Source organism: Macrobrachium nipponense, chromosome 5, assembly GCF_015104395.2.
Source record: "Macrobrachium nipponense isolate FS-2020 chromosome 5, ASM1510439v2, whole genome shotgun sequence".
Classification (NCBI taxonomy): Eukaryota; Metazoa; Arthropoda; class Malacostraca; order Decapoda; family Palaemonidae; genus Macrobrachium; species Macrobrachium nipponense.
Window position 1 is genome coordinate 67395171 of NC_061107.1, and position 27383 is coordinate 67422553.

Consider the following 27383-nt stretch of genomic DNA (forward strand, 5'->3'; position numbering starts at 1 on the left):
ACGAATGTCTTCTCTGTTCCCGTGTTACGTGCATTTTTCATTTCACATGAAATCATCCTTAATCTTTGGGGGGGGACGTCACCAGTCCTGATACGGAGTGTTGTCCTTTTTTGCCTCATAATCAGCATCCTGGGCAATTCGCTATTTTGCACCCTTGTCCTCAAACACCAAACACTAACGGTTGAAGCAACTTTATTTATTTTAATTTACTTTCCGGCCACCCTGCCGGTCATGCAATATAATATATATATATATTATATATATATATATATATATAATATATATAGATATATATATTATATCATTACATTATAATATTATCTATAAGTTATAGTATATTAATAATATTTATATGTGTGTGTGTGGTCTGTGTGTTAATGTTTGTGTGTGTAGATAGATTGTATATATATATATTATAATAATACATACATATATATATCATATTTATAATATATATATATATTTAAGTTGTTTTTGACATAATAAAAATATGAATGTTAAGGTCCATATATATAAAAGAATAAAACAACTAAAGAGGTCAAACCAGAATTGCTTGCAGGAATGTGGGATCAGACTAGAGAACGCTAAAGATGACGTAATACAATAAGTCTTTGTAAGCTAAGGATAACATGCCGTCACCTGTAGTCATTCAATTGTTTATAAACATTAGTCCCAAGCTCCCTGCTTGAGAACAACTTACCCCGACCTATTTATTCACAAACGGCCTACTGATCTGTAGCGTGTCTCATTCGATTTGTGTTGTTCGTATGAAACTATGTCAATCTGATAGTATGTTCATATGTTCGAACTACTGTCCTGTTCTTTCATAACATTGTAACAGAGGATGGTAGACCAGGCAGAAAACCAGAGTTAGCTTATCGTCATTAGAAGACCTGTTACCTCTTTAACCTAAGCTTTATCATGTAGATGGAATAGGATTATCCAGCCCTCATCATTGGCAGAAGCGATCAAGCTATCGTTTATTAGAAGACATTTGTACAGCAATTAATCTGATCTTCACATGTAAAACTTCAGAAGAAATTATATCTATTTTTATACTTAGTGTTTTTCTACAAGAACCTCACAAACCGAACCATGAGTTTAACACATCGTCGTAAAGATAATACCGACGTTCGTAAGTGATCTACAAAACTCCCCAAGACACCTAGGTACCATTGAAGATTGGAAGGTGCAATACCAACCGACTTAGCGTATAGATTGATCGCTAGTACTAACATTACCTCATAGGGCGCCTTATCATACAAGGAACAGCCCTAACCCTAATTGTTGGGTGGCCATGGACCGGACCAAGAAACTCTTACAACGTTCCTACGACAGAAACAAAAAAAAAACAGAATAACTAAATCATGAGTCAACGACGACCGAAAGCAGCAGATTTCTTCAAGCAAACCTAGTTACAGCATTAGTGAGGCGACTTCAGAACAAAACAACAAGAAAAGTTCGTCCAAGCAACTTGGTATCATCCGTTAGTGAATAGAACTTCAAGAAACCAAAAACTCCGACGTGTCCTTTTTCCTACGGCACCAACGGAAGCTTCGTCTCCTCCATTAGGAATCATTCAAGAAAACATCGTTAGTGAGTCGTTTCCGGCACTGCAAAGAAACAAAAAAAAAACCCCCCGACAAAAAACCCGGGCCCGGGGTTTTTACCCCCCCCCTTGCAGCATCGGATTTTTCAAGGGCTCGAATCAGCGAAACAACGCGCCCACTGGGGGAAACTGAAGCCAAACCAGGTCGTCCCGAAATAAAGAAGAAGGTAGGACCAAGGCCGTGTGTCGTTTCACGGAACACCGTGACTTTCCCACAAAAGCAAGCTAGTAACAATTTTTTTATTCATTTGGAGTAACTTGTTTGAGTGTTTCCTTTACAGGTCGAATTTCGTTCATTCCTGTGGCTGAAGTTACGAGAACATTCCTTCATCTTACTTTTTTCACGAAATTATCTACATCCATTGAGATTTCGCTATCTGGGCGGAGTTTTTTATCTTTGAGTGGTCTGTTTTCCAGAAGTTCTACTGAAAGTATCATAACCATATAACGATTATTAATTTTTAATCATTTTTGGTTGATTATTAATCCCTTACGTAACAAATCATATTAAACAGTGAATATGCGTTTTACGCCAGTGGACCGTCCTGTATTTTATACAGATGCACCTGGATAGGGTCCGTTAAGGCACCGTAGTGATTATTAACAAAACACACAAAAAAACAAAGTGGAACACCCGTACAAATCTATATAAATTTAGAGGTAACACGATATTTTCGGGTCATGACAATTAAAATGCTCCTTTGCAAAGTCCCAACAAAAAGCCCCGATCGCAGTTTTAGCCTTGAGTTTTTTTTGGTTAGTTATAAATCAAAAAACTCGAACCTGCAATGACTCAACTTAACTTTAAAAAATTGGGCTGGATTTGCAAGGAATAACATGTCTGTAAAAAACTTTCCATCAGTGGCTAAATGCGATGCCACCAGGATCCCTCACTATTTCAATTTTAGCAAGAATGAACGGTACAAACAGTTAATATTGCAGACAAGTAGAGATAACTTGTCTTATTAGTAATCGCTCAGTTCCTAATAGTTTTAGTCATTCATTGCTTTATACGTAACCAGCAACGTAATGCTAAAAAACACACAATATGTTGCCGATGGTGGAATAAAAGAGAAGGATCCTAATTATTACAAAAAGAAGAGGAAACAGTAGCCCGTTCAGAATCGTAACAAGCAAACTAAGGGAGGAAAGCCCGTGACTGTGTCACCTAGTCAAGCGGTCAAGGTTAGTTAAATCTGCCGAGTTTTTCAAACGCGAAGCAAATTCACACAATAAATCGACTCTGAGCTAGAGTGTGGGGAAAAGCGATGTTGGTTCTAATACATTACAATGCCAATGTCTCTTTTTTGAATTAAAACAAAGGTTTTTCCTTATGAACAAACACCCGACCGTATAAAGTAATCAGAGCAGGTTTTCGTTTTAAATTTTAATACTATTTGGAGTTATAATAAATACTGGTGGATTAAGCCCAAACTGTACGCGCCCGTAAAAATTAGAATATCTGTTGTTTTATTTCTTTAGTAACGTAAGATCCTGTTTATTTACGGACTCACTGTCCTGGTTGTTTCGACAACTTCCCTAATGAGAAGTCCGGTATAATCGTAGCGCTTACAGATCCACCTCTATAGGTTTATAAAAAACGTTGTATCTGTAATGTAGTGTAATTGTAAGATCCATCTAGGGGTATACAACAAAATATTATCTTACATCCTGCAAAATAAGGCGTGTTTTATCAGAAAGGAAAATCCTTAACCTTAACCGAACAAATATTAAAATCCGTTTGAAGAAACAAAATGAGACAGGTTAATCAAATTAAATAACTTATATAAAAGGAACTATACATTTGTCTCATTAAATGCGTAAACATTGTTTCAAATGACCCCAACAGAATTCTCCCACAACCGCAGTCCGTACTTTGCACCGCAAATCTCCGAGTAAGCATGCACCCCCTTCCGAATGTCTTAGTGTGGCGTGTTAAAAAGACTTTTGCTGGAAATGAAATTTTTAATCCTTTCCCGACACTCTGACAAATATAAAACGATTTCCGCGACCTTAGAAAGCCCTAAAAAGTTATGACATTATCGTGGGATACGGAAGTTATAAAATATCGCATTTTTTATTGTTGCTAATTTTTAATCACGCCCAAAGCCAGTCGTGGATGAATCTATCTGATAATCTATCTAAAGTAACATAGCCGTAAAGTCATTCAAAGCAGAGGTGATTCAGCAGAATTATTTTTTATCTTCTACCTGAAATACCAGGAAAGTTTCTCCACTAGCGAGTGATTCTCTTGGGAGTAAAAAAAAAAAACGGATGTCATTGAAAAACAAAGAAAACAACGGTCTAAGGACAACATAAAGCTATTTAGACGTACCTTCGTTATAGATTCTCATGAAATTTTAAATAGAGATAAATGACGAAGTTGAAAAATGTTAGTAATAGGAGTCATTAGGAAATCAAATAGCCCATTACATTTTTCCCGATCAAACGTCATGCCTACAAAAGATCGGACTTGGGCGGATCCTGCTGCAGATATTACTGGTCCGCTTAAAACAAGGAAACGAACTGTTCCGATAGTTTCCCCAGTGCGATATACCGACGAACATCTTTATCTCTGTTAGGTTTAGAAATAAATTTTTTTTTTTCACCAACTTGGACTTACTTTAAAAGCTTTTAACGCCAGATACCATTACCTAAGTGGTTGTACCTCATACTCTCCGTTTTCAGCACACTCCAGTGGGACATTATCAATTTTTTTAACGATATGCCTCCGGCTTACGTTGCGGCCCTCCCAATTACAATGATAGTGGGTTTGTATAGACTTTTAAGGGGATCAGCCCCTACCTTGATATTGGATGATCTTGTTAATCGTTTTGCTAATACCTTAGAAGTACATTCAACATAAAGGTAGCAGGCTAGTGCTACAGAGGACAAAAGACAAATAATCTCAGAGTAAAATATCTAAATGTGAGGTTTTTTAAAACCGAACATGTTTATCTAGGTTTATGTGTCCTGGTCCAATGGTCCCTTAAAAGTACTCCATGGTAAGATTTCCGGCTATTTCATAACTTTCCGGTACTTTTAATTAACGTAAAAGGGGGATACAGCACTTTTGCGCTGTTAGTGGGTTATTACGATCGTAATGTTAAATATGTAACTCCTTTCAATGATGACCAGCTCCTTTAACAGATCTTACGACAAGAAGAAGCGTAGATTGATTATTGGGTCTAAAAGCATCAACAGGCGTTCGATATCTTAAAAGCGGTAATAATGCAGCTTACCTAACTTAAAAATCCCTGATTTAAACAAGGAATTTTTTTTTATTGCAACAGACGCCTCAGACCAATGGGGTAAGAGGGTACTACTTCAGTAATTTGATGAACAAAAGTTCTTCCTATAGCTTTTTATTTCACGTAAAACTAAAGCCCCTTTGAAAGTAAATATGCAATAATAAGGCAAGGAAAGGGCTGAGGGTGGGGGGTATCTTTAACTCACTAGTACATTTAAGTTTTCATAATCTAGGCTAGTCCTGATAAAGTCCTTACTGAACATGGAGTCCTTTACCGAGGTTTTTTTTCAAAGGCTTTAATCACAGTCCAAAAGGAACTCGGTGACAAATGATCAGTTTCAGGTCTTTGGAGCCAAGATAGATATCTACCTGGGTAAAGCCAATATACAAGCTGACGCATTAATCCCGCAATCCGCCACCTACCCCATACCCGGCAAAGAACCATTAATTAGAACTAAAAACAAAATAGAAACATCCGTACCTATTGTTAAAAAACCGTATCTTAAACAAGAAAATTGCCGTTAAACAACCCAAGAGATCGCCGAGCATTACAAGATCTGGGTCCGGAGCGCAGAACTTGGTTTTTACGAACTGAACAAAGCAAGCGTCCAACAGACATAACCCAAACAATAAACACTCCATTCGACAAACGGAAACAGGGTCCAGCGGACTAAGCAAAAACAACTACACACTTCGGAGCAGAAACCCTAAAGCGAAAAGTATACTTAAGGTATTGTGTAATCGAATAATGTAATCAAATGTTAGTATTATTAATTGTAGGTCCGTGATCGAGGAAAAACCCGAAGAACACGAGCAGATGACGAACCGACCAGGTAGTAATAATATCTCTTTCATACCTACCAATCGTCATAAACTTGGTTTGCATTCCGTCCATCCAGGTGGTTCCATAGTATGTCACAGGAAAGCCAAAATACAAAAAAACTATTTTTTACTGGCCTAACAATTGCTTACAGATATAAAGAAAAGCACAATAACTAATTGTAAACATGTTGTCATGAAAACAAGGGATACAACACTAATAACCACCCTGTCAGTTTAGGGGACCTAATTCCTTGGCCAAATCAATCCTTGAAAGAATATACGTAGATTATTAACAGAATTACGAGTCTGACAGAGGGAATAAACACTTCTTAGTGTTAATAGTTCCTTGACACGTTATATAGAATTAATAGCACTAAAAACAAACACCGCAATTGAGTGCGTTAGGAATATTTATGAGTGCTAAATCAGTAAATATGGAATTCAACACATAATAATCTGTGACTCGGGTGGTGTAAATCAATAATAATCTCCTTAACACGTTGTGTGAATTCCTTTCCATTAAGAAAACCAATAATATATTTGATCACCCAGAGTCATCGGTTTGGTAGAATAACGGATAATTAAATAGGAAGTGTCAATGTCTTACGAGTTACAACTCGTGATATTGGATCCGACTGATTATAGCGGTTCTCGCGGTTTTAAATACCTTTATCATTTATATCTTGTATCTATAGAATTGATGCCGCAAGTAGCCTTATACGGTACGCCGCTAGAACACTTTTCCACATATTCAAGCCAACCATTAATTATCAAATATATATAAAAAAATATATAAATAATAAATATAAAAAAAGTAAGATAAATATGGATACAAGTGGAGTCAATATAATACACTCCGTAAGAAGTCGGAAGGGTTACAAATTATAATAAAAAAAGGAATCACGATAAAATCAATAAGCAAACGTAACCATAGATAATTAAATATCCAAATATATATGCGTAAAGATTTGAACTCTAACTTAACGCTTTAGTAATGACAAATAAGCTAAAAGTTCAAACACATATCCAAAATCTACTGACATATTGTCTGTTCCCGGTGATTTGTATTCGTAGTCAATGAAAAAAAAAAAAATTAAATAAATAAATAATAAATAAAACCTAATAATAAATAAAATAAATAAAATAAAATAAAAGAGATTTTAAAGTCAGGAAGTCTAGAAGTGAAAATGTTTATCTATGAAATAATCCTATATGAATCTTATACAGGGCTAATAATATATATAGAATTTGTATGGAAACCTTTTTCATATAGTTTGAATAAGGAATATTTATTTAACATAATGCCAACATGAAACTAATATATTGTTCAATTTTGGTACTGTTGTTTTTGTTTTTTTCAGACATTCTTCTCATGCGGGTGGAGAATTAAAACACTAAAATATCATTTTGAAAATACTAAAGTCGTATCTCTTACAGCAAGTAACGTAACTCTTAGCTGGCTGAGAGCAATCTCCTGCCAAGTGACGACGTCATCATTGCCGTATCAGCATTTGTTCCTTTTAACCTCAATAATCTGCTTACACAGGCTTCATCTGTGTGGTCGTCTCTGCTTGCAAAGCAGATTGACTGGAGAAAGGAATGCTTAGTTCATGAACTTTCACATGTGGTTCATAGGTCACATGACGGGGCCACATAACATATTCTTATCCGTGTGTGTAATGCAATTAGTTAAGGACTTGTAATCATTTTAAAATTAATGAACAATATAAGCAAATAGAATTTCTATAACAACAAAATGAATTAATTTTTTTTTCTGAACCTCATAGACATTTGGAAGTATCACGATATGAATATGAAATATTTACTTGCAACATTAGCCTATTACAATTCAAGTAAAACATTCATGGGAAAATGTCACATTTTCTTGGAAAACCCAAAGTTTATTTAGAAATTAGTTACATAGTGGGTTTTTTTCGTTGCACTCTCCTACCTATTAATAAAGTTTTTAAAAAAAAAATTAACCTCAGAGGATGCGCACGAGAAAATTGAATATGAAACTTTTGTTAGGGCACATAGAATCATGATTAATATTCTCTTTGACTCTTATGTTGCCTGGCAATCTTACATTTAGCTCCGTTTTCCACTTCTTTGTCTAGTAACTTACTACCAGTAATATCGAATTTTCTTTGAGATTCGTATTGATATCTATTTATTTTTTATAATTATGGATATTTTTACAAGTCATCATAGACCTGGATAGGTTCACTCATTGTTAATGCCATGGATAAAAAAGTTTGTACAGCGGATTCTTTTGAATTCCAAGATATCAGCGAATTCATGTGGGTTACGTCTGGTCTAAATGGCTCTCTTCCCTCCCCTGTATTTGGATGTCGTCTGAATTTACTTTGCCCTTGTGACAAGTATAATTTCACTTGCAGGCTGATTAATGGAACCGGTTACAGTATCCTGCAGTACGAGAGTTTCACATAGCAACTTCAAAAAAATCGTTCGTCGCTGCGGATGACTACAGTCAAGTAACAACCGCCTACAATGTGAAAGGAATTTCATGGACTTCTTCGACCGACACCGTATCTCGTCGTTAATCTCGTTTTAATGCGGAATGCTCTGGTGGCTGTGGAAATCGACTACAAATGGGACATACTTCCGACAATTACGACCCGAAGGATATTCACTCTACTTTGGCTGGCGAAGGACTCGTGCTGGGGATGTTTTTTTTTTTTATTCATCGCGAACGTAATCGTGTAGCTTAGGATGCAGAGAATAAGTATGAGCGCAAAAAATAGAACGTTGGAGCCCGCCCAGGCAAATTTTTCCCCTTGTTTTAACCATTGAAAAAGGCCGTTTCAATTGGCTATAGGTGGTTGTCTGGAACTGTGTAATGGACGAAAAGTTGTTCGAAAGCTAGTTAAAAGTGAAGTAGTATAACCTCGGTCATGTATCCTATATATATAAAGTATCATGTATCCTATATATAATTGATCATAAATAACAGAGTCGAAATATATCTTTGCGTGTACGCAATAGGAATCTCTTATATAAATGATCATAAATAACAGAAGTTTAAATATATCTTTGCGTGTACGCAATAGGAATCTATTTAAAGTGCACATATATTAATCATAATTATATGAATCCATATACATATGTATAAACAAATCAGGTAGCCTATAATCAATCTGTTACCTTATATCTTACCATTATCTGCAGTTATTTATGAGTTAGTATATGAATTACTAATCAGATATATAACATTTAGCATAAAAATCAACGAATCAATCAGCATAAACATTAATAATTTTATCAATTCATATATGATATTTTTTATCAGTTAAAATATGATTTTTTATCATGTTAATCTTCATTCTATGCAATTATCAGAGTACATTAGTATTTTCTGTAGCATAAGTATCTTAAAGAAATGAAGTGTAAAACTGTATCATTATATATCCGTGATCACTATTATTTACCAATATCATTGTTTATATTTTATTACTTGAATCAATTCATGTACACCATGAATTTTTATTTACTTATAATATATATATATATTCACATAGTGTCTGTATCACACTCCTATAAGTCAAATGCAAGTCAAGTTTGAGTAATATTCAGTAGTTGGTTTTGGTAGCTGACCGAGCTAATGTAAGTGTTTACATAATAAAAATATGGAATGTTAGTCCATATATATAAAAGAATAATAAAACTAAAGAGGTCAACCTGATTGCTTGCAGGAATGTGATCAGACTAGAGACGCTAAAGATGACGTATACAATAAGTATGTAAGCTAAGATAACATGCCGTCACCTGTAGTCATTCAATTGTTTATAAACATTAGTCCAAGCTCCTGCTTGAGACAACTACCCCGACCTATTATTCAAACGGCCTACGTGATCTGTAGCGTGTCTCATTCGATTGTGTGTTCGTATGAAACTATGTCATCTGATAGTATGTTCATATGTTCGAACTACTGTCTGTTCCTTCATAACTTGTAACAGAGATGGTAGACAGGCAGAACAGAGTTAGCTATCGTCATTAGAAGACCTGTACCTCTTACCTAAGCTTTTATCATGTAGAGGAATAGGATTAGCCATCATCATTGGCAGAAGCAAGCGATCAAGCTATCGTTATTAGAAGACTTGTACAATCATATCTGATCTTCAGCATGTAAAACTTCAGAAGAAATTATATCTATTTTTATACTTAGTGTTTTTCTACAAGAACCTCACCGAACCATGAGTTTAACACATCGTCGTAAAGATAATACCGACTTCGTAAGTGATCTACAAAACCCCAGACACTCCATTGAAGATGGAAGTGCAATACCAACCGACTTAGCGTATAGATTATCGCTAGTCTAACATTACCTCATAGGGCGCCTTATCATACAAGGCACAGCCCTAATATATATATATGTACATGACGGTACTGGCCGGAAATAAATTAAAATAAATGAAGTTGATAACCTTAGTGTCTGGTGTTTGAGACAAGTGCAAAATAGTGAATTCCCCAGGATGCTGATATGAGGCAAAAGACAACACTCCTATCAGGAGTGTTGTATATATATATATATATATATATATATATATATATATATATATATATATATATATATATCTTTGCTTCGTTGATAACATTCGCGAATTCTAATTACAGTGTTGTAATGACAGTGAGGCCTTCCAAATTTTCATTATTTACAATTCATGCAGGAAAATTATCTATAGATCTCTTGGTTCTCGCTTTTTTTTTATTTGAACAGCGCTTGAGTTTTAGGTACAGGTTCATTGTTATGCTTCCTGCCGCAGAATCTCTATCGAAATTTTGCTTCACTTCCGCTAGCTTTTTACGATTTTTTGTGAAGAATGAATCCCTTTGGATTCTTAACAGTTGGTTTGAACTCAATACAAGGAGCATTTTATATCTATTCATGAATTCAAACGTAAGTATAATTATGAATATTGTCTAAGTGAATTAAATTTTTCTTGAGCATATGATAAAGTTTTCTATTTGAAATAAACAAAATACTTTTCAAACTTCAATGGTATACACGCAAATGAATGCATTAGGTAGTTTGATTTTACCCTCTACCCTTGTCATTATGATAAAAGATATTGACGTAATTTCTAAGCGATTTTTTTAAGCATAGATAAGTCTACTCCGACAGCAAACTATTATCCTGCGTGTGTTACTGTATGTATGTGTGTGTGTTACGTAAGAGAGAGAGAGAGAGAGCGAGAGAGAGAGAGAGAGCATCCCCAGCAGTTTGCTGATCCCCTCCTGTTCCAATCTTGTCGTTTCCATTCGAAAGAATATCTCCCCGACATACGCTGAGTTGAGAGTTTCATAACCTGGGGGAAAGGAACCGTCAGGATCAAACGTCTTCTCGCCTCGTTAGTTCATGTTTATGAAGCTTGAAGGTATAGTTCAAAGTCCGTTTTTCTGTGTTGGCAGGTGAGTTATAATACCCTCCTTCATAGTTTTTTTGTTTTTTTTTATCTACTTGCAGCTGTTTTAATTTAAGAAAGGTTTACTTTTTGAAAGTAATAGAATATGTGTAAGTAGCGCTGCTACTGATTCCTTAATATGTTGAGGGCATGAGGAAAAACAACTTTGAATGGAAATCTTCGCTTGTACTACGTCAGTTAAGGTCTTGCCCTGCCATTTTTCTATTGGAAGTTATGGTTGGTAGCGACTAGTAAATAAATATTGCCATTTGCTTGCTCATTCAATCTGACAAAATACAGAGAAGATCAGGATGCTTCTTGAAGTATAGGTCTAGATTACTTTTAGTTATAAAGAAAAAAAAACATTTAGGTATCGCAAAATATGGTCTTCAGCAGTCCAAGGAGATGTCTACAAAGAGTTATCGATAGAGCGATCATTCCTAAGCGGCCAGTTCCCGCACTTCAGATGCGGTGAAGTAGAAGGGTCTGCCAGCAAGCGCAAGAAGGAAATTTGAATTATTTGACATTTGAAAATGAAGAGGGGTCATTACGGTATCTTGTTTTGCTGATATATTTTGCCGTGGTAACGTGAACTTTTGATTGGATCGAAGTTTATTTCTAAACTTCCTCAAACCTATCAAAAATATATCTCAAAGCTTTCTTAGTATGTTTTTTGGGGGGCTTTGTATATGAGTATAAAAAAATAAAAATATATTACAACACACACACACACACACACACACACACACACACACATATATATATATATATATATATATATATATAATATATATATATATATATACATATATATATATATATATATATATACATATATATATGTATATATATATATATATATATATATATATATATATACATATATATAGATAGATAGATAGATAGATAGATACCAAAGATACTATTGAGTAAACAAAGATAATCAACTATATTTTTTCCATAAAGGGATGCGTACCATGACAGCCACGAAGTGGTTGTAACTAATGCTGTCATCAAGGACGAGGCAGTGATGCCACATGAAATGTCAGGACCTACATCACGAATGTAGAAACCATGCATTCAAGATTTTCTCTTTGTACACACACTCAAATAAGTTGTGGCAGTTTCATAATTTCACCTGCCTGATTCACGATTCATGCCTTATTAATCTTTTTTTTTTTTTTTGAAGATGGAAGAAATCTTATGTAAGGATCGTTAACAACAGTCACTGATATCTTTAGAATCATGTTATGTTGTTGCATTAAACTATTTTCCATAAAATAAAATGTACGTGAACGAAACAAATTAATAAAAAAGTCATATCACATCCACTGACATACATTACTAAATAGATAGGAGATACCTATTACAGGTAGTATTGCATAAACAGTCCTTTTGTTAAATTTTAAAGAAAACATTGGAAACTCACAAAATGCTATAAATAAAAAAATATTTTAAAAAATTATAGCCTAACAGTGAACCATTATTTTCGATGTTGTGATGTGCGCAGCAATCAAATGTTAGTGTGTCATTTATCGGTCTAAGAAACATCCCCTGCTGAGCAAGATACAATTATTGCACTGTATTCGATGCAAGCTCCTGTTAGAAAGATATCAGGAAAGTTTAATATACCAAAGAGAATCATACATAGATGAATCAAACTGTTTAGAGAACAACATAGTTTTGAAAATGGGCCTAGAAGTGGAACTCCTCGAAGCACCACAAGCGAGCAAGACGAGACAGTAGTGCTAATGTTGCGGAGCACCATTCATTTTTTTATTTTGAATTCTAGTGCTTTGTCACGATATTGTTGAACCAGGAATCATGATTAAGTCTGTGCTTATGACTGGGGTCTGATGAATACTTTAGATGGAGAGGGAGAGATTTTAAAAAAGACCCTTGAAATCTTTGATGGGTGTCTAATGAATAAGTCTAAAGATTCAGTCAGCTTACTTTTTTTTTAATTGGTGTCCAGTGAATACCGCAGATAGGGAGGGAAACAGATTGAATGATGCCAGCATTTTTTTTATTAAATACCTAAATAATAAATTTTATTGAAAGATACTTTATTCACATTGGCCTAATCCCTCTATCCCCCTCCTGTAGTACTTGTACGGCACCACCTCTCCTGCAAAGTCTCAGGCTACTCTGACTTCTTAGTGCAGGAGCTCACAGAGATTTGTATTACATCTCGAGTACAAAAAGTTTGATAGCTAAACTCATCAGCTGGTATGACAGGGACCTCTGAATGGTTATTCTTAAGTTATGCTGTTGGTGCGTTGAGTAGGGGGCGCTTTTTGAACTGCCCCCCAAAACAGGTTTAAATTACATTTTGGAGTAGATCAGTCAAACCTGTGATAAAAGTTTCGTTTTGGCACTGTGATTAGAGATGTCCCATTGTTAAATGGCACAATTGGGGCAAAACGCATTTAAGAAGGGCACAAAGGGGAAAATACTGTCACATTTAAATCACAAAATGAGTACATCAATGAAATTTTGTGGAAATATACCTTAGAGCTTCCTGATTAAGGTTCAGTAATTCTTAAGTGTCAAATCTGGTGTATACCCCATTTAAGAACGACCTAAAAAGGGCGCTATTTTTTGCACATTTAAAACATGCCTTATGTACATTAATGAAACTTTGTAGAAATATCCTTTAGACTTTCCTGATAAAGGATCAGAAGTTCCTAAGTGTTATAATTAGCACATTGAAAAGGCCTGTATACACTTTCTTTCTCATGTCATCTCCTCCACATGTACCACACCAGTCTATTGTGAGCTGTTCTGTTTATCTTATCACTACTGTTGTTTCACTGAATATATAAGCGATTCAATTTTAAAATAACAGTACTAATTGTTCCTTTTCTTTTTAGGTGCTCATGATTATGAAAATTAGAGTTACATAATGCCTGTATAGTGGCAACTAAAGCCCCGTCCACACGACGGGCAAATGCCCAGCAGGCAGACACTGTTCCCAATTCTCTGTGGTATGGGTGGCGATCACGAGTGTAGATGACGTCATAGACGTTTAAGTATTACAAGATATCAACCGAAAAAAGCTATATATTCATTCCTTATCAAAATTCTCAAGTTATTGGGCTGGTGTGGGGAGGCGGGGGACAAAGGAATATTTGCCTGGAATAACCCGCCCCGGATGCCAAATACTCTAGGAACACCTCTGGAACTTGGAGGGAGAAGGTGTGTTTTGAAAATGTTTTGAAATTCGTCAAAGCTTAATAATCAATATGTACTATTAGTGATAGTGATCAGATTAGTGACGATACTGATGATATTTAATGCAGAATAATCAACTCACTGGCGAGTTGTAGTACATGGGAAAAAAATGATAACCACATTCATGCCAATGAATAAAATTCAAAATAGTAGCTTTCGGTAGCGGTTCTGCTGCCTTCCTCAGCGGGAGAGAGAGTGTGTATGTGTGTATTTATGCAGTTAATATCAAAGAATTAAAAGAAAATTATGTAATAAATAGCAGCCCTATGAATGATAGCCACGAGCCGCCACTGCCGTAAACGCTCTCTCTCTCTCTCTCTCTCTCTCTCTCTCTCTCTCTCTCTCTCTCTCTCTCTCTCTTCGTTTATTGGCCCCTGACTGAACTACTTATGTATTTAAAACTGCTCTCTCTCTCTCTCTCTCTCTCTCTCTCTCTCTCTCTCTCTATTTTCTCTTCGTTTATTGGCCCCTGACTGAACTAACTTATTAATATTTAAAACTGATGTGATCTTTATACATTAGGTTAAAAGATAAAGAAGCTTAACTGTTATTACGATTTAACTTCTCTGCAAACGAAACTAATACACTTTATCCACGTTGTTATCTTATCTTGTTCATCATCATTCTTTTTTTTTTCATCCCCATGTTCATCAAAACAGTGTTAAAGCGGAATAATGATTCTTCTAGGCATCCAGTGAAAGTCCGTGCAACTCTCCCTACCGCCTCATCCCCCCTTCCATTGCTTCTCGCCCTCCAGTCTCTTCCTTCCCACTTACTTCAAGTTGACTGGGATCAGCTACACATTAGTACTATCTTCTGCCTAGCTTCCCAGACGAGATGAGCTTCCTCTTACTTTCTAAAGCTGATCGACGTAAGTTGTAACAGCGTCAGGGTAATCAGTTTTTTAAACTAAAAGAAATTATAAAAAAGATGAAAACTCGGTGAGTTTTTCTTGATGCAGGGAGAAGATGCGGGAAATAAAGATTAATGTTTACATGCGTACAGTCAAATATCCGCAAAAATATGTATGCATTAATAAAAGATAAGTCAAGATAAAATGCTGAATAACGTATAGAAAGAGCGTTGCTTATTCATCGGGTAATTTCAAAAGTTGCAAGTTTATAAAACAGGTAGAAAAAGGCAGAATATTTTGCTCTTGGGATTACCACAGAACCAAAACAAATAAAATAAAATAATAATAATAATCTTTACAATATCCCGTAATATATTTTGCAAAACGCTGTGGGAAGTAGACACAGGTAATTTTCTTTTGCAGCCGAATTTTAAAGATAATAGCATTCTTACGATGCAGAATGAAAAATTAAGGGAGGACCAATATACCGTATATTTTTATTTTATTCATAAAAGTAATCTTGATACTACGTAACATTGGAGGACGTGGCGGGGTCTTCATGGCTCAGTCGTCAGATTGCATTTTATGTCAGACGAATCAGGATTGCAGTTTTTATTGATGCCATTTGTGATGGGACTTTCTACAGAAACCCAGTTGCGTTAATACAGACAAAAATAGATTTCTCTCGACACCACGAAGCGTAACGTCAATGATAATAATAGTACTTTCTTGATAATCACATATGCCCGACGTTGCCTGCCACAGCTCTGACTGCCCTCTGCCCGGCGTCTGACCCAAGTCACGTTCGCCTGCCTGTGTCTACTGCCCGCCTTAATTGGGCTGTTTGATCTGGTAACACTGTTTCAAAGCAGAGAATCCGGACAAATCAGAGTGCCTGCCGGGCATTTGCCCGTCGTGTGGACGGGGCTTTAGCTTTATATGGAAGTTAGCTAGTTAAGAAGGGTCTAAACTGATAAGTTTATATTATTGCCTTAGGCAGAGTAACAGAACACAATTTTGGTAATATTTTGTAATTAAGTTTAAATTTTGATAGCCTACTATTATATTGAGATCTATTCTGAGTTTATGGGGTTATTTCAAAACTGAAGGGTTTGAGATCTTTTTTTGAGTGTCTCCAAATTGAGAGCTTACATTTTTTTAATTGGTGGATTATTACATGAAATGAAATTAAAATGTCTTTCTTGAGCTGTTTATTTTCACATGAAAATTAGTTATTGATGTAGCTATATAGAATGTGTTCTAGCTTAGAAGAAAGCCCTTTTTATTTCAGATATTGTGGAGTCATCTGATCCTGCCAACAATGCTGTTCCTGGCTTCAGGCGTGAAAGGCATTGTATTCTCATGCTGAGAAGCCCTTGGAGAAGAAACAACGTTGTGAAGTTTCACCCTTCTATGAGAAGAACTGGAGTACTGTGCAAGCCCCAGCTGAGAAGAGGCATGCAAAACCCCAATTTCATAAATAGATTATTATGACTTGGTTGTCAGCTTGCCTGAGAGCCCAGATGAGAATGATGGTTATCTTGTATCCTTCTACCAGACATTCACAGCTGTTTCATCCACAACATCAGCTCCTAGAGATAGACCATCTGACACTAGTGACAGGAATTTGGTGCATTTACGTTCCAATGCAAGGGTAGATGATGATGCTGAACCCTCATCATCTGAAATTCTTCCTGTCACTTGTCTTCTCTGTAATCAAAAGAGGAAGAAAAAAGGTGGGGCTATTGAACTTTTAGGATCGTGCGGTGTGAAACAGAAGCAGGACAGAGGATTCGAGAGGCTGTTGAACTACTTCAGGATACAAATGTCCTTTCGAAAGTCATTGGTGTAGACCTGGTGGCAAAAGAAGCTAATAGTAAGGCAGCTTGGGTACTTGAAGGGAACATACTGGATAATAGCACCAAATTTTTTCCAGGTATACCTCAGTAGCCAGGCTTCAATTCTAGAACAAGCGCAGCAGGATGCATACACGATGGAACTTTATAATTGATTATTCAGATAAATGCTTACATATTACATTATGTCAGCTATATGCTGTAAGTTTATATGCTATATATTTCAATTTTTCTGTATCTTCAGGTTTTGAAGAGTGAATTTGATGAAGACTAGTTAGTGGGGCCTGGTACCAGGCCGGTGAGGCCGGGTGCCACGGCCCCAGACTTTGTGACTGTGATGAATACACAGATCACTGTGAGGATGTGGAAATTTGCGTGGAAACGTTCTTGGAAGTTTCAGACAGGCAGCAGTTGCTCCTGAAGGAGAAATTACAACTAATGAGAAAGACAAGAGACTCCGACGAAGTAAGTGGGAATTAACACCAGTGTTTTTTTGCCAAGCTAACGCTCGAACTTTTTATTTCCTTTTCTTGTTATTTCCTATGTTGTTGTACCTGCCCTACTTGTCAGAAAGTAAGAATTCACAATTCAATGTTTACAGACAACAGGCAGGCAGACCGAACTACTGTTTTTTGTAGTAGGATGAAATGGACACAGTGCATTGAATGTACATGGAATAAATGAGTCAACACCAGCAGCCTATATATTATTCCTAGAAAATGTGACTCACTTCAGAGAATTTAACTCGTTGTCAGTGCCACTGAATTTGAGCAAGGATATCACAGTGAATGACCTCATTAGGAATCAGGCACAGTGGCACAAATCCTGTCATTCACAGTTCAATACAAACAGACTGGCAAGAGTAAGAAAGAGGAGGAGAGACAGTATCCCCGAAGGCAGGCAGCGACTCCCATGCCAATCATTTGACAACAACAGCTGCATACTTTGCATTAAGCAAGATGGACTTCTGCATGAATTTACAACTCTAGGCACAGATGAAAATGTCAAGTATAATTATGGCTAGGAATCTACAAGAAACAGAACTAATGGACAGGATTGACAGAGCTGCTGATCTTATTGCCCAGGAGGCAAAATATTGTCTTGCTTGCCTCATCGGTTTTCGGAATCACTATCCCTCTCTACTGAGACAAAGAGAAGCTTCCAAGGATGAAACTGTGAATGTGAAGAAGCTCAAGGCAAAAGCTTTCATATAACTCCTCACGCATGTTGAAAATCAGATAGAAGAGGGTACATTCTACTTCAAGCTTGCTTCATTAAGATACTGCTACGAGAAACATCTTATAGACTTTGGTATTATCAGTAAGATCAACAAAGGTCAACAAAAGACGTTTCTAGGAACAAGTTTTGAATTACTTCCCCTACGCCTAAGAGCAGAGTGATGGGAAACAAGTGATACTTGTGTTTGAACAAGGAATGCAGCAAATGATGAGGCAGGAATTCACACCAGAGTATGGAAGAGATGCTTTGATTTTGCCAAGGGCTGAAAGGATTGTACGAAATAAAATCTTCAGCTCAAGTGTGTTCAATTTTAATGGTGCCTTCCCCAGTGACTGTAAGAAGAAGGCTGTCCCAACCGAACTCAAATCTCTGATAACCATGTTAATGCAAGGAACTGATCTAAAAGACCATGGACCACAGATTCACAGGCCTGTCTCACAGCCTCACAAATCATTCTTTACCACTGCAAGAAGACCAACAATCACAAACAGAGTACCCCAAGTGACGCCGCAAGTATATCAGGTAACAAGATCATGTCATTCTTTAGAGTGTGAACCACCCCTTCCATTGTACATTGGCCTCAATATACACACACAGTCAAGGTCAAAACAATTGGTGAAAAAGATGCATGAACTTGGCATCAGTGTCAGCTATGAGAGAGTTCTGCAAGTAAAGAATGAAATCGCCACTGCTATCTGTGAGAATATGAAGATGAAAGGAATAGCATGTCCTGTTCAGCTTCGCCAAGGTCTCTTTACTCTGGGGGAATTTAGACAACATTGATTACAACCTCTCAAGCACAACTGCCAGGGGTTCTTTTCATGGAACAGGCATCAGCCTCCTCCAGTCACCATCACACAGGGATCAGAGCCAAGTCGGAATAAGATTGATGTCAGAAGGGGGAAAAGCACACCAGCTGCCTCACAGCTTTTTAAGTGTTCCAGCTGTGGCACTTCCCAAAACATCAGTTCATGTGCCCAAGCTGTACATGTTCAACAGAAGAAGGCATGCGAACCAGACATGAAATGGTTGGGACATGCTAGTTGTACGTACTCAAGAAGTGGAAGCTGCCATCACTCAACTTCCTCCTCTCTTTAATGAGAAGGCAGCAACACTTTCAATGATAAAGCATGGGATGAATATCATCTGTGAATGTACACAGTTCTTAAACCATAGTCAAATTCCTGTAATTGCATTAAATGCTCCGCTCTATGCGCTAGCCAAGTTCATTCAGTGGCACTGGCCTACCACACATGGTGAAGACAAGGATGTTGTCATGTTTGGAATGCCTATACAAGGAGGTGACATAGGCTCTCAAGAACATTATAAATTAACCCTACATGACCATGACAGTGAACTGCACGGAATTTTAGTTGCTTGAGCGCTTCACCGTAATCATCTACAGTAAAACAAGCAACTTGGAGTCTGTGAATGATGCACGTAGGGAGTCCTTCTCTCAGAAGAATAGGACAATTCTCTCACATACAGCCATCATTTGGTAGTTAAATTTTCTAACTTTCCCTTTTTAGTCAAGATTTTGCTGGCTACAATATCATTAATTTTCTTGGGAACAATTATTCAATAAAACGCTAGTAAAAATCCATATTAATTTTTCTATGTTTTTCATTACTATAACCTTCATTACTTATTGAGCAGCATATTTATTATTTAACCCTTGACCTTTGAACGTTTACTAAATGTAAGATTTTGACTTTCTGCATCCTGAATAAAAAAGCACAGTGTTTTTTTCGAAGAGTTAGTAAAGCTTGAATATATGTAAAACTAAATGAACATTTTGTTCCTCAGAGGTGTGGGGAGATAACGCTTTTAATGAAAGTTTATATGAATGTTCAAAGAGTAAACATATATATCATGAAGTTTTTCAAAGGGCTGAATGGTGCATAATGAATTTCATTTTCCAAATAGTTTACATAAAAAAGAGAGCTGAGTGATCTTCATTGTTATATTTATATCTTTCTGCCAAGCCAATTATCCCCGATACATTTTAGCAAATTTACTGAAACATACACGGAAAGGGGTTTGTTACTCTGAAATGGGTGGGGATACAATATAGAGAGTTGTGGAGTGCTGGCAAAATAGGACATTGCTTTCATAATGTTAGTATTATGATGTTACAATGCAAAACACGGTGAAAACTATTTTTTCTAAGCCTACAATTACTTTCTTCAGTGTGCGGTGCAGAACAACATCTTTTATGCTTTTAGTGTTAATTTGTACAACTTATTTGAATATAGGCTCTACCTGTTCACCATAAAATCAAATGCACTTGTTGCAGCTTCACTACTGTCAAAGGCTGAACCGGCAATAGTTCTGCTTTTATAATGAAAATATGGTTTTAAGTAAGTTTCAGCCACCATCAGTATCACTATTTTGTCACTGTAGTAATGATTTAATTTACTCTTAATGTACATCAGTCATTTTGTTCTGAAGCTGAGCAGACCTGTTTGGAAAAACACTCTCCTGATGGTACAGTAACTTTAAGGGGAACTACTATATAACAAACACAATGTTACCAGCTCTGATGAATACTCAAATTTATTCAGTTATTAACTACAGCTGTTTAAATACGAACTTCAGCAAAGGCAAGTGTTGAATGGCTGCCCATCTAAAATTATTGGCAAAAATTAAATAACTAGTTTTATAACAGCAATGCTATTGCAGTGTTAGAAATACATTCAGGAGTATCAGCTCTCTGGAGTTATTGAATATCTGCTTAATGATATTCGTAGGAATCTTGAAATCTCTTAAGTGACGTACTTTGGTGACATGAAAAATGCATGTACTGTGCAGTTAGCCTAAACTGTAGGTAGGGCATTATGGCATACAGTATGGAATTTCATTAATCTGTACCCAAGTTTTACCTGTGGAAGAGGAAAACATGGTCTTTTAATATTTTTACTTATATATATGATCACTAGAAAAACCTAGTAGTGCAATGAGGATAAGTTAGGTTAGGTTATTGAAATTTTTAATGGAGGCTCCTGTTTTGAACGTGTAACCCTTAAGAATACTATGGCAATTTAATTTTATGCTTTTATGCAGTAGTACCTTGAGATACGAAATTGAATCCGATTTCGCCGAGGCGCCCTTTGTATCCATGAGGGTTTTCGTATTCTTGGACCACCAGTTTACATGTAAAAGGGCTAATCCGTTCCAAGCCCTCCAAAAACACCCCAGTAAATTTCATAATAAAGCTAAATTGACCTATAAACAATGAAATACTACAACAATTTGGCCCATTCAATACCTAAATTAATAAAAACTGCAAAATATAACCGGTAAATAAAGTGTATATTAGTGTACATGGTAACAAGAAATATACTGTACGTAAAATGTGGAAGCTTACCTTTTCGGAGTAGGCTATCTCGAAAGTGGCGGCAGAGGAGGAGGAGGACAAACGGCAGATACGTATGTACGTACGTACACTTTAAAAAATATACATACGTAACTATCCAAGGAAGATTGCTTCTGCCTACTTTTCACAATGTTCTTGTGTGAGCCTTTTCGGGGGGGGGGGGAGGTTGTCTTCTACAAATGATTGCACTTTATGAAAAGCAGCTTTAATTTCTGCCGGTTTTTTTCTTTTTTTGATTTTTAACTTTTTTTTACTTTTTTTTTTTTTTTACTTTACGTAGGTTTTTTTTTTTTTTTTTTTTTTTTTACAGAATTTCAACTTTTTGTTTTTTATCACTTGGTTCTTTTTTTGCACCTCATGACTCTGTTGGCCCTGGTGTCCATCAAAACCCTGTTCAACCAAATGCTCTCTCTGCAACTGATTTGGGTACTGAATGTTTGGCTGCTGACCTTCAACATAAACTGAAGTGCCTTGATTATACTGGTATGCATGTTGTAAATAATTGGTCAACACCCTCTGTTCAGTACGGAGTGGAGATTCTACCAACCTTGCAAAGTTTCCATTTATCCCATGAGAGAGACCTTGATCACTTATCCCATGTGAGAGATCTTGGTCACTTATCCACGAGAGAGATCTTGGTCAATCATATCATATATGTCGTCACTCAAGAGGTGCTCTTCTTTTTCCCATTTTCTGTGAAAAGATATGAGAAATTTTTTTTTTAAATACACATTGACGATCCCGAAAACGAATACCCCGTGCGTACTATAGCAATGCTGGTACGAGTGGCCGAGGCACGCCACCATGTGTACATAGTAGATGCATGATGGGAAGGACGCTGGCCAATAGGAAAGAAGGATCTCATGGCCGCGACTAGCATCAGGAACCAATGGGAGAGCAGGAGGATGGTGGCCAGTCTACTAGTACTAAGATGGCGGCACGCGGCGCCAGTTTCAAAATTGTTATCCGGGTGAATCTCGGACTTTCAGAAACCTTTCGTATCTTGAAAACTTTTCATATGTAAAGCCGTTAAATTTTTCGTATTGGCTTTCGTATCTCGAGTTTTTCGTAAGTTGAGCCTTTCGTATCTCGAGGTACCTCTGTAGTGCAATGAGGATAGGTTAGGTTAGGTTATTGAAATTTTTAATGTAGGCTCCTGTTTTGAACGTGTAACCCTTAAGAATACTATGGCAATCTAATTTTATGCTTTTATGCACCTTATCCCATCTAAGGCCCAAAAGGTTTGTCCCTTACCTTTGAGTACTGTCAATGGTAACTTGCTTCATTTTAGTCAATTCTTTACTTTTTAATCTAATCCAACTCTGTGCTGCATATGTGGTATCCTTACACCACGAACTTATCGCATTAAAATAGTGAATAGGTGCACATTAGTAACACTCAAGATGTAAAAGTTACTCTTTTGCATTGCCAAACACCTTGATTTTCTAAATTACTTCTCATTTCTTCAATAGATGCTATAGTTTATAGAATTAAAGTTGATGTAACTTTGAAATATCAGTCGACCTAATAATCGGAAAGAAGCTTGTGTTCGTATGCGCGTTGGGAGGCGGGTTTCGCGCGATTGGAATATGGGCTAACAGCGCCGGGGGTGGCGACCCAAAAAGGTTTTCGGCCACCACTGGTTCCGAGATATGCACGAGTAATAATCAGAAGGTCAAAGAGAAAGTGGAAAGGTAAGAAAAGTGGGACCTTGATAAGTACATTCGGTTACATTAAAAATTATATCGGAAAAATTCCCGGTTACATTTAAAAATTATTATTTATTCAGAAAAGAAAGTACATGGGATGAATAATTACAGAAAAGCTTTTAGTGCAATATGCAGACAAGGCCATGTTGTCTGAACAAGACACAAAAGTTATTTTGTAGCACTGGATAGAAAAGAGAGAGAACTACAAAGTACACAAGTTGAAAGGTATCATTTAAATCTGATATGTCCGTTGAAGTAATAAAGAAAATTGACAAGACGCTTACGACGTTAGGAGTCGATGAAGTAATAACTACGATGCTTCTAAGGTAATTTGGGTGCAACCGAGGAGCTAATTAGAAAATGGCGTTATTTGTGGATGAAAGGAAGGCTCTTGAAGAATAAGTGCAAGTGTTATTTGACCACTTGTGCAGAAAAAAGGATGATTCGGGAGATTGTTAGGATTTCTTGGAGAATATATTATTTAGTCTGCCACGGTAAGGAATATATACACTGAAATGTTATACTCGTAAGAACATTCAGGTTAAGTTCAGTGGTTTTAGACAAGGAAAAAGGTGCATGAATTTAGTTTTAGTTTTCTGTAAAACAAAACTTTTGCCGCCTTCGTTTGTCCGACCGCACTTTTTGCTGTCCGCGTTTTTATTGTCCACTCTCAGATTTTAAAAACTAATGAGGCTTGAGGGCTGCAAATTTGCATGTTGATCAACCGCCCTCTTATCATCAAACATACCAAATTGCAGAGCTCTAGCCTCAGTAGTTTTTATTTAATTTAATGTTAAAATTAGTCATAATTGTGCTTTGTCAACGATATAGGGCAGACCCCCACCGGGTCGTGGTTAAAGTTTCATAGGTCGCAGCTCATATTGCCATATAGATAGACCATCGAAGGTTAAATATGTTTTCGGTGGCCTAGATTATATGTTGTGGCGGCTGTACAGAAAACTCGATTGTGCCGAAGAAACCCACGCATTTTTACTTGTTTTTCTCGGTACCAGTTAATAGTGGGGTTTATCAATAAGATAAAACAAGTGAGCGTGGCATATATCAAAACGAACGGGTGAAAGAGTTCATGGTATTTGGGTGGATTTGAGGAGGTGCAGAGGTATTGGAAATCTAGAAAAATGTATTAATCCATTGCTTTACATCTTGGATCAAAACGAATAGTATTGAGATGCCATTAATCATATTACTGAAAAAACGTAACTCGATTCCAAACTGCTCTCGGTTTTAGATTATTTAGGACTCAAAGCTCTGCAAAGCTTCAGCATTTTACATGCGCCGGAAATGTCTGAATTAGAGCAATCAAGTTCACCCAAAAATCTGTAATTGGATTAGGCTTAGTCTGTAGAAGACAGGGTAAAAAATAATGTAGCTTTGCGCTCTTATTGCTTTTACACTTAGCATGATTATTTAAATCAAGTGTTATTGTGTTTGTAAGTATGTATGTATATGTATATATATCTATGTATATATATATATATATATATATATATATATATATATATATATATATATATATATATATATATTTTAGGGCTGTTGCCTTGTATAATAAGGCGCCCTATGAGGTAATGTTAGACTTGCGATAATCTTACGCTAAGTCGGTTGGTATTGCACTTCCATATTCAATGGAGTGTCTTGGGGTTTGTAGATCACTTACGAAGTCGGTATTATCCTCTTTGGTTATGAAGACGATGTGTTAAACTCATGATGATTCGGTGATGAGGTTAGGATCTAGTAGAAACCACGAAGTACAAAAATACTTATATTCTCTGAATTTACATGGTGAAGATCAGGTATGATTGTACAAGTCTTCTAATGACGATAGCTTGATCGCTTCTGCCAATGATGATGGCTAATTCTATTCTCTCTACATGATAAAGCTTAGGTAAAGAGGTACAGGTCTTCTAATGACGATAGCTAACTCTATTCTGCTCTACTACCATCTCGGTTACCAGTCATAAAGGAACAGACAGTAGTTCGAACATATGAACATACAATCAAAATGAGACACACTACAGATCACGTAGGCCGTTTGAATTATAGGTCGCGGTAGTTGTCTCAAGCAGGGAGCTTGGACTAAAGTTTATAAACAATTGAATGACTACAGGTGACGGCATGTCAACTTAGCCTACATACTTTATGGTATACGTCATCTTTAGCGTCTCTAGTCTGATCACATTCCTGCAAGCAATCTGGTTGACCTCTTTAGTTTTAGTCTTTTATATATATGGACTAACATTCCATATTTTTATTATGTAATCATTACATAAAAGCTCGGTCAGCTACCAAAACCAACCACTGAATATTACTCAAACTTGACTTGCATTTGACTTATAGGAGTGTGATACAGACACTATGTGAATATATATAGATAAATAGAATGTACTTATAAGTAAAAAAAAAATTCATGGTGTACACAAATACAGATTCAAGTAATAAAATATTAGACATAATATGCATATAATATTCGTAAATAATAGTGATCACGTGAAATATACTGATACAGTTTTTTTTTTCACTTCATCTCTTTAAGATACATATGCTACAGAAAATACTAATGTACTCTGATAATCGCATAGAATGAAGATTAACATGATAAAAATCATATTTTAACTGATAAAAATTTCATATATGAATTGATAAAATTATTAATGTTTATGCTGATTGATTCGTTGATTTTTATGCTAACTGTTATATGTTTTGATTCATTAATCCATATACTAACTCATATATAACTGCAGATATTGGTAAGATAAAAGGTAACAGATTGATTATAGGCTACCTGAGTGTTTTATACATATGTATATGGATTCATATAATTATGATTAATATATGTGCACTTTAAATAGATTCCTATTGCGTACACGCAAAGATATATTTCGATTCTGTTATTTATGATCATTTATATAATGGATCCCTATTGCGTACACGCAAAAAAAAAAATATATTTCGATTCTGTTATTTATGATCATTTATATGCATATATATATATATATATATATATATATATATATATATATATATATATATATATATATATATATATATATATGTGTGTGTGTGTGTGTGTGTGTATGTGTGTGTTTCTGTGAGTATATATATATATATATATATATATATATATATATATATATAGATATATATATATATATATATATATATATATATATATATATATATATATATATATATCATATATACATATATATATATAGATATATATATATATATATATATGTACGTATATATATTTATATATATGCGTGAGCGTATGCGTGTGAAGTCGATGTTGCTTCCCGTTTAGCAAGATGGAGGTGCAAAAGGATGTATGTAAGTACTTGATTTGATATAAATTTATTTTAAGATTTGGTCAACGTTTCGGGAGGGCAATTTTTACCAAGAAGGAAATGTTCAACGTAAGTACAGTTAAAATAATTTCAAAATAAATTACACAAATATAGACAGAATATAAGAAAGCTTATGGAAACTGACAACAAATAATCAAAATATAAAATCACAATTGTTAAAATATACAATGAATAGAACAAATGAAGGCAATCTAACTGTTTGGTCTGTGGAACTGCTGCCTCTTCTAAGACAAACTTGTTCATCTCTGAGCTTTTTATCAACTTTAATATCCAGCCTATTGGAAATAATCCTGCTGAATATTTTCATTACCGTTTGTTAACTTAGCTGTGACGGTGAATTATGCTCATCAAGCATTGTTTTCTTATTTCATATTCTGCAAAATAACCTAGCGAGAATAACAGGTGCCATTTTAGTTCCAAGTAAAATTATCACTGCAGTTTATCTATAAAAACCTCTTTTTTTCCATTCCAACAATTTAAAAGCTGTGAATGCATATTTAGGGTTTTATCAGCTTCTTGCATAGGTGTCAAATAAACTCCTCTGATTTTTTATTGAAGACCTCACAAAACTTCTTCTTCTTCATGTTCTTCTTGAGTTATTATTGACCCATCCTCTTTTAATT